The sequence below is a fragment of the Grus americana genome, chromosome 1 (genome assembly GCF_028858705.1).
Source record: "Grus americana isolate bGruAme1 chromosome 1, bGruAme1.mat, whole genome shotgun sequence".
Lineage (NCBI taxonomy): Eukaryota > Metazoa > Chordata > Aves > Gruiformes > Gruidae > Grus > Grus americana.
The window spans coordinates 55526772-55536001 of NC_072852.1; the positions used below are offsets into that span (position 1 = coordinate 55526772).

Here is a 9230-nt window from a genome sequence, read left to right on the forward strand (position 1 = left end):
TGAGCAATCAGTAGAGACAAGCCACCAAACAGACCATGAAGGCCAAATTCCCAGTTTTCCCCTAAAAGTGTTTCTTCCCTATAAATGTTTCAGCACAACCATGCACACCAATATTAATGACACTGTATGTGCTCTGGGAATACAGAAACATCTTCAGTGTTCAGAGCTGGCAACCTAACATTTTACCTGAGCCACTTTCAGTGACTCTATTCAGTTTTGAACCTTCCTTGTGGATGGGGTTAGAGGTATGGGGAGTGAATGTTGCAGAGGTCTCAGCTTAGTATCCCTTTCACTTTGAGCCAGTAACTGCACTCTCATTTGTAATTTCTCTTTTTCCCCAGATGCTTAATCAATCCATCTGTATTGGTGGCTCTGAAACAGAGTCTTTGATTGCTTTGAGTGAAAGGGAAGAGAGCCACCCAGCATACTTCACAGTGTGCAAATACCCTCTGCATTAGGAAGTATCAGCTGACAGTGAGTTTCAGAACCCATACCCTGTCCCTCTCCCCTTTTTTAGTGGCCCTGAGTACAGAAAAAGCAATATTTTTATTCCCCTCGCACTAAGCATATTCAGTGTATGTGTAAAAATTAAAGAAAGAGAAGCTAGTCCCTCCTCCTGTCCAGAGCCAGCGTTCTCTCCTGCTTCTAAGAAAACACTAAAAAAGCAGCCTTGCCTCAAGAGGTCCAAATTAGCCGTGGTTTGAATTGACTTGATCGCAGCACAGTTTGCACACTGCCCAGTGCCATGCATTTGTTCCTGAGCACATAGGGAGGTTTTTTTCTCTGCAGGTGACCTCAGGTGCATGGAGGTATGCTGCCTGGTTTGCACAAATCACCACCGGGCACTTGGTCGACTTTTACACACATCAGTTCACAGGCCGATGCACGATTCTAGCTGGGAGCTGGTGGTTTGCAGCTTAAGCAAGCCATGAGTTCTTGAACTATAAAGGGTGGGTTCATTAGGAATTTTTTTTTTCCCAACATGAAAGGTAGCTTGGACATTTAACCCATCTGAGTCAGTCTCCTGGTTCTCGGGCAGTTAGCACCATGCCATTAATTTTGCCAGAGCAAGTGCCAGTCCATACCTGCCCAGAACCTCCTCTCCTCTCTTCAGATGAACAGACAAGCAAGATGGATAAGTCAGAGGGATGGTGGAGCCACCTTCATGGCTGGAGAAACGGTCTTTTTACTTCCCGTTATGACACACTTAGCTGAAGGAGAAACACAAGGCTCAGAAGAAGGGACAAGGCAGTGGTAGCAGGAGGGCCATGCTTAGCTTTAATTATCTTATTTTCCTCTAGTTCCCCTTCCACATATTTCAGTGCTGCGATCTCCAAACTGCCATTTCATCTTATGCAGGGAGCCACCCAGGGCAGTAGCTAGTCCATCTGACTGTGGTGAAGCAACGAAATGAATAAGTTGATTCACCGTGGTTTAAAGAATTCTTGTGGACAGATGGGTGGAGGACGGATCAGGGTAATAGCAGATAACTTATCAGCCATGTTTCTCCCAACCACTCCCTGCTTTTCTATCAAGTATAAATGTATCTTGAAGAAGGCTAATCACAGAATCACAAAAGATTCAGGCAGTCCTACAGCCTTGATGTCAGGCAGAGCAGATGCTACCAGCATCCCATTGTAGATTAGGCAATCACAATACGTGGAGCCGTCTCTCAAAAATATCATCTAGTCCATCTCTCCTATTAACTAATCCATTCCTTTGTGATAAATTGCAGCTTATACAAAGAAAAAAAAAATTAAAAAACCTCTGCATATTCTCCAACTGCAAGATAACTCCCTTTCCCCGCTGCCCGCCAAGCCATGCTGATAAGTAGAGTACAGGCAGAGTAGAGCCGTGGCCTCCCTAAAGTCTGAGAAGATTAAATCTCAAGGGACCAGCCCTCAATCTGGACTATCTCACAGGCAGATTTTGCGCATCCTAAGGAGCAAAAGACAGGAGCGGGGAATGGAGCCCATTGCAGCGACAAGCAGTGCTGTCTGTACAGCGCTCCCATCTTCTGCCAGCTTGGGGAATGAGAAAACAGCACTGGGAATCAAATCCAGACCTCCCACATGGTACTGCAGAGACACCGATTCCTGGTGCCAGCCTAGGCAACGCGAGTCCGGCGTGGGAATCCAAGCACAGCTCCATGCGCTAGCGCAGAATGGCTCTGGCACAGGAGACGAGGTCCACCTGCCCTCTTCCAAACCAAGCACAAGAAACAGCCCCAGCTGAGCTCCAACAGCAGATGAAAACCAGAAATCAATGCTGCCACCTTTTCCCCCTGTAGGCAAGGGCTTGGGGATGGGGTGCTGGTTCATAGGTTGACAGGGGTTTTACACAGGGGCAGCTGGCAATCCAAACTTAGCATAAAACAAGTCAAAGGCTAAATTATTAGATGAGGATGGAGGGTTGGGATTTTTGCCCCTGCTCTGTATTTTCCATCTCTCCACAATCTCTTCATGCTCTTGCATGCACAGGTACAACATAAACCTCAGCCATTAACACAGGTATCCTGAGAACCCTGCCCTGGGTTCTGCTGGGGCTGCTCCTGACACCTTCCTTTGTCCAGCTGTAGTCTCACTGACAAAGGGATCACAAGAGGCACCAGGACTGGTGCAGGCTGAACCAGGCTGGTGCAGCAGGTGTGTGTCACCAGATCAGAGCCCAGGGTCCCCAGGAAGAGGAGTAGAGGCTTTAACCATGCTTCTTTCCTTTTCCCTGCTGAGATCTGCCCCTGCGTACCAAAGGCAGAGCCAAGAGGAAGCTGAAGCACATCTCACCACCTCCAGGCTGTTTTCCCACTCCACCCTCAACCTGCTCCATCCTGTCCCAACTGCCTGAGACCCCCTCCCAGGACTAGGAGACAAGCCGGTGTGATCGAGGACCAGCAAAAACCAGGATATGCGGAGGCGACGTGAGCTGCTGCTTTGGGGTTGGCGTGGGTGAGCACTTGAAAATCGCCCATACCCACACCTCCCATCTCACAGAGCAACCTGCACCCACACACACACTGCCACTCTCTCCAGTGCTGCAGCTGGGGCACACCAGATCACCCCACACCCCAGGGTGCCATGCCCCTGCTCTGCTCCCCAAGGCCTTGGGCAGTGGGGCAGCACCGGGGCCCCATGAGCTGGGGATGTTGCATACTCAGCCCTCCCTGCCTGCCCAAGGGTCAGCTCAGGGGGGACCAGCTGTCCCTCCCTACACTGCTTGCAAGGCCTGAGGTAGCTGTGATTGATAGTGGGGGGGCAATATTAGAGGGCATCTACTTTTGCCCATACTGGAGCTGGCAAAGAATGCAAGGAAAAGTCCCAGGTAAAGGTAGCAGCAAAAGAGATTGGGAGGTAAAGGCAGGATGAGAAGCTGGGCCCATGCTCCCTACCCCCACAGCTGAGCATCAAAGCTGCAAGACCCCTCCCCAACTCCCATCCACCCTGCTCTACCTCTGCCCAAACCTGGCCCAGGTCACAGCCGGGAAGGGCCATGGCAGGGACGTGGCACCTGCTTGGGCTCAGTGCCCGGCAGGCTGGGCTGGCGGCTGTGGCAGGCAGCGCTGGGCACCTCTCTCCAGGGGAGCACACAGCCCAGCCCGGCTGCCGGGGGCTGCACCCCTGCCAGACACCCGAGGCAAATTTCTCTCCTTCCCTCCGATCTGCCTGCAAAACCCGGGGCGGGGGACGGAAGAGCAGGGGCTGAGCCGGGCTCGCTCAGCATCTGCCCTCCTCTCCCCTTGCCATGCATCCCACCCGGGCCCTGCTGGCATCTCCCCCGCCCCGGGGCTTGTGCTTTTAGGGGCTCTCACGGGTAAACGAGACCAGAGGGAAGGGGCTACAATCCCCCACCCCGGGCGGTGCTGGGTTCCCGGGTGGATCCGGTAGCAGCCGGGAGCCTGAGAAATTCCTCCCGAAAACGGGAGAAAGGCTCCCACACGCCCTCCTCCCCGCACAGGTAAACTTTCTACTCCCACTTGCGGAGGGAGCGGGAAGGAGGGAGTGCTCTGGAAGGGAGGATCCAGGCGCCGATAAACCCTGGGAAGCCTTAGATATTTATAGAAGCACAGCCAGAATATGGCAGGAAAGGTGGCTCTCAACCCCTCGAAAGGGAACCGCTCCTGATTTTTAACAATAGCCCGACGAACCCCCCCTCAGAAATGTGGGAAAGAGCCACTGGAAGGACCAAGGCGAGGGAGGGGGTGGGAAAGGCGCGCCCCCGCCGCACGGTGCTCCGGGTTCCTCTAGGGCTGGGGGCCCCCGCCGCCGCCCCGGCCCCCCGGCTCGCCCGACGGCAGGGCTGGGGGGCCGCCCCCCTCCCTCTTCCTCCTGCTGTGGGGTGAGCCCCTTGCTCTGTAATGCCTCCCTCCGCCCACTGCCAGGCCTCCGGTCTGCTGTAGGGACGACAGTCAGGGGCAGGAGGGTCGGGGGGAGCCCAGGCGGGGGGCTCACGGTGAGGGTAGGGGTGGTGGGGGTCCGCCCCGGGCGGGGGAAGGGGTGCAGCAGCTCGCCTCTGCCCCCCTCCCCCCGCCTCTCTCTCGGCGTGGGGGCGCGCAGCCCCACGCGTGTCGGGCGAAGCGGCGCAGAGGGCACGAGCTGAGGCTTAAAATAACCCCGAGACGTTCAACACCTTGTGCCCGGCGCTCCCGGCGGGGCGCGGCGGCAGCGGGCTCCCGCACCCCCCGGCGCTCCGCTCCCTTTGTCTTGCCACCATCTTACGGAAAGACTCACATGTCACGTTACGGTCGGGATGCACCGGTGTCTCTCGCGTATCTACAGCCGAGCGGCACGATAGCCATTTTGCATCCCTCCCAAGTGGGCTGGGGAAGGGGCTGCCTGCGTGGGGACGCGGGGTGTAAGGCGCAGGGGGGCGGGGGGGAGCGGGGGGGAGGCGGCGGAGAGGGGCCACGATGGCAGCTGACAGCACCAGGGGGACGGGGATAAATTAAAACCCGTGAAGTTGTCTGAATACAGCGCCTCGTAGGTTCAGGTTAAGTCTCTTGACGTGCTTGGACTTAAAATAGCCGTTCACCTCCACGCAAGCAGGCGCACTCGCCCCGGCGCTGGGCGGGCTCCTGCCGCGGTGCCAGGGGCGGCCCCGGCCCCCCCTCGGGGCCCCGGCCCCGGCCCCCGCGTTAGGCCGCTCACGATCGAGAGGCCGGCGTGGGTTTTAAGTAATGCACCACCCTCCTCGGCAACAAACAGGTTTCTACGTATTGTTTATTCCTAATGAGCTCTATTTTCACATCAAAGCATGACAAGGAGCCGCTGGACCAGTGAAAGGAAAGAGGCAATTTGCGGATGGGTGGATGGATGGATGGGTGGGTGGATGTGAATTATCTTCGTTTTCACCCCTTTCCAAAGCCATGTTCCTCCTCTCGTGTCTCCCCCGACCCCACCTGCCCACCCCAAAAAAAAATTCACAAGGGACTTTCCCCCGATTCACGACGTGGTATGTAACTCAAAGCATCCCTCTCGCCTTCTCTTCACGTCCTATTTGATGATCCAAGAGGGAATCAACATGTCTGGTGAATGTTTCCTCCGTATTTTATTTTTTTTCCTGTATCTGCTTCTAAGAGCAGCATCCGTAAACCTTTTGTTCTACCGTGAGTGGTCTTCCCTGGGCAAACCTGTGAACCAAAATGAGCTGCCAGCAAAATCACAGAAACAGGAATTTCCCTACCTTGGTTTGTAGAAGCAGAACCTCTAGACGGACAGATCAAGGGAGAGAGCATGTTGGGAATGTCCAGTATCCTCTTCTTGCTTGCATATCCACATAAGAAGAATAAGGGTCGGGGGACAAACGTGGGGGAATGAGTTAAAAAAAAAATCCTATTTGGCTGTTAAAAAAATAGAGGATTCTTTGTGGCAATCTTGCGTCTTGAAGCGGTGCAAATTCAAAAGCCGGAGAGAATCACTTCAGAGGATATTCAGCGCGAGTGGTGAGGATCGTCAAATGCAGGTTCCAGAGTAAGCATTCCTTTCGCCTTTTTAATGATTATTCTTATAATTATTCTTTTTTTTTTTTTTCCTGGAGCCCTAGTGGAGGAGGTTGTGTGTAAAGCAACTGGAGGTCGGTGCCGTTCTTCTGTGAAGCATGATTATCCTCAAAGCGTCCCCCTCCTGAAGGGAAAAATAAGCATCAATTTTGTATTAGAGGGGTCTGAAGGGGATAAAAACCGCTCCCCAACAAAGACATTAATATATTGAGAAGAAAGGGAGGCAAAACGCATTTCCCAACAGTGCACACAAGCGGAATTAAAAAAAAAAATTAAAAAAAAAAAACAGCTGGCACGAGTCTATAAATAATTCAGATACGGGCTGACTACACCATTCCCGGGATAGGCATGCATACGAGACGGGAAAGCGGGCGCGATGTGAATCGCAGAAAGCAAGCGAGCCCCCCCCCCCCCCCCCGCGGCCCCCTCCCCACGCACGCACAGCATTTCGCCCACCCCCGGGCCCAGCCCCCGGAGGGCTGGCGAGGGCCGTGCCCACCCCTCTGCAGTGCTGCCGGCACCGCTGCCCGCCGCGATCGGCTCAATGGGCAGCGTGGGGCGCGCTCCGCGCAGCCGGGGCGCACACACACGCACACGCACTGCCACGGCGGGGGCTGTTTCACCTGCGACGTGGCCGGTTTGCACTACGCGGCTCCCCCATCGCCCCCGGGAACACAACCCTTGGCTCGCTGGGGTTTGGGTTGGGCTCTTTTTTTTTTTTTTTCCTAGGAGGTGGGTTGATGGCTGGAGGTCTCCCCCCACCATCACCTCCAGCACACGCGGACAGGGTTTACAGCTATGCAGGCATTTATTTAATGAACTCCCAGGTATTTTTTTCCTTTCCCCTCCCATCTCGCACGGAAAACAATTCACACTTACAGCTGTCATAAAATACAGACCCACATACATACCAGCAAATCCTGCTTCAAGCACTCTGGCTGCTCTGAGCAGCTACTGCCTCCCTCTCTCCCTGCAAGGCTGATCCACCTCAGACATGCTCAACTTCTTCGGTCTCTTCTCTGATACTGCCAGGGTAGGAGATATAGGGCGGGGAGGGGGAAGTGCTCAGAGCATCACCCTAAAAATACATTTTAAAAAAAAAATATATCCCCTGCAATATAAAAGCTCCGAGAACGCTTCCCGAAGGTGGAGAAAGCACGGGAAGGTGAACTAATAAAGCAGCTTGATGATTAATAATAATAAAATATACACGCGGAAAATGGTGGGGAGGGGGAAAAAAATCAAGGCTCGGTTGGGGAGGGGGAGGAGGCTGTGCGAGTGAGCAGTGGGGAAAAACGGGGGGAGAGGAGGAGGAGAGACCGTGCGGGGAACGGGAGATGAACCCCTCCCCGCCGCCGGAGGGGGCAGGTCTCAGGCTCCGACGCCCAGGGGGGGCGAAGGGGGAGCCCGTGCCCGGGCGCCGAGCCGCGGGCAGCACCGGTGTCTGCTGCCGGGCCGGGGCCGAGCAGCAGCCGCAGCCGCCGGGGCGAGCGCCGCGCAGCTCCGCGGGAACAGCCCGGGGCTCCGTGGGTCCGCCCCCCGGGACCGCGACCCGCGTGGTTGGAAGCGACCGAGAGAAGGAATGCTTTAAAAAATATATATTAACAATAACCATAAAATAGTAATAATAAGAAGAAAGGAACAGGCGCCCAACCAGCAAGCAGGCAGAGGAATTGGATCTGAACAAAAAGAAAAGAGAACAGTGATAATGCTTATATCCAAATTGGATACTCCACAATTAAGCCCGGTACTTTAATTGCTATTCTCAGAGGCCCCTGGAAGCTAAGCAACAAGAAATCAGTCTGAACAGAAAGCAACGTGTGTTTGCACGCTCGTCCCTGCCCACGGGTGTCTGCGCCCTTGCTACGCAGGGTGCCCTCAGCCCTGCCCCTGCAGCGCAATCCACTCTGCGGTCACGGATCTGTCCTTGTCCCCTCCCGTGCCTGGGTTCAGCTCTGGGTGGCCTGAGCAGAGAGCGCCCACCTGCCCTCTGCAGCACTGCAAAGTGGTCCTAAGGGAAGTCTGCCCCAAACCTGGGCAAGCTGGAGAGGGTAACAAGGCAGAACCGCTCCAAGTGGACATGCTAAGTGCACCCATCAGGGTATGTAGTCGCTCTAGGGTCGCAAACGCCCACCCTGCCATTGGCTGGGTTTTGGTAGGAGGTTTGGAAGGGCTTAGCTGGGCCTTGGCGACCCTCTAGAGACAAGAGCAATGAGGAAAGCCCTCTCCATGCTGCCCTGCCAGCTACACTAGTCCTGGAGGAAATCAGACCCCAAGACCAACACCGCATGCTCTGCTTTGGTGCTGATGCAGGCTGCATTGTCCAGCCTTTGCACCCCTCTCACTGAAAGCATCCTCCAAGGAAAACACAGTAGCCTGTACCTGCCTAGGCATGCGCTGTGTCTAGGAGAGGTGAGGAAGGTACCCCTCAAAAGACAGGCAAGGAGGGCCAGATCCCACATGCCGAAGAGCTGTGCTCCAGTGAGCAGCCAAGCACTCAGTGCTGGCCCTTCATTGCAGGTAGGTATCCGCAGGGTAAAGCATGGATATGGTTCTTGAGGGAGGAAAGCCTCTGGAAAGCACCACAGCAGCTCCAGACCTGCTCTCAACCCCCCCAGTCCTGCCAGTTTGTACCTCAGAATCCATCCACATGGTTCAAACGGGGTTTGCTGGTCTGCAGGGGAGGTTATGGATGGCAATGTGGCTGCAGCATCGCGTGTATGTATCAATATGCCATCTGGAACTTGAATGAATTTCCGTGACCATGTACAGTGGGTGTACAACGGTATTTTTCATGTAGCTGCAGTGACCACAAGCAATACCAGTCTGTGCTTGAGCTCCTTGCCAAAAGCAGACACCAAGATTTTAATTTCGACAGCCAGGATCTTCCCGAGGGTGCTGGTAAGGTCTGTTCTGCTAGAAAGATTTTCCTAACATTTTTAGGCATGTTTAAAAAAAGTGACTATGATCTTTTTCATTCTAATTTCAGTAAAAATGGAAGACATATTAGCCAAAGCCTGCAGTAATCTGAAATTATCACAGAACAGTTGGAGGAAAGAAATGTAGAGTGATACTTGCATGCAGAAGTTGCTAATAGCTGAAAAGATTAGTCATTTGACTTTCCCATTCCTTTCACTGATAATAGTGATACAAGAATAGCGGATACGATTTCGCCAAGGGATGTTTTTCCTTTCTGTATGGCAAGAAGGGATTAACTAGGACTGTGCAGGTCTTCCCG

The 9230-nt window shown here is 54.1% G+C and overlaps 1 protein-coding gene across 2 annotated transcripts in view; it reads right to left on the reverse strand.

The window, feature by feature from the left end:
* Positions 1-7253, reverse strand: part of GRIN2B (glutamate ionotropic receptor NMDA type subunit 2B) — a 208393-nt gene extending 201140 nt beyond the window's left edge. Inside the window, exons 1-2 of one of the 2 annotated variants that reach the window (XM_054813050.1) lie at positions 6904-7253; positions 5677-6116 (exon numbers count right to left, since the gene is read on the reverse strand). The gene's annotated coding sequence lies outside the window, so the exon portion shown is untranslated. Of the gene's footprint in view, positions 1-5676; positions 6117-6434; positions 6523-6903 lie in introns of those variants that run through there. The other variant, XM_054813051.1, reaches the window with a different exon arrangement.
* Positions 7254-9230: the final 1977 nt, after the last annotated feature.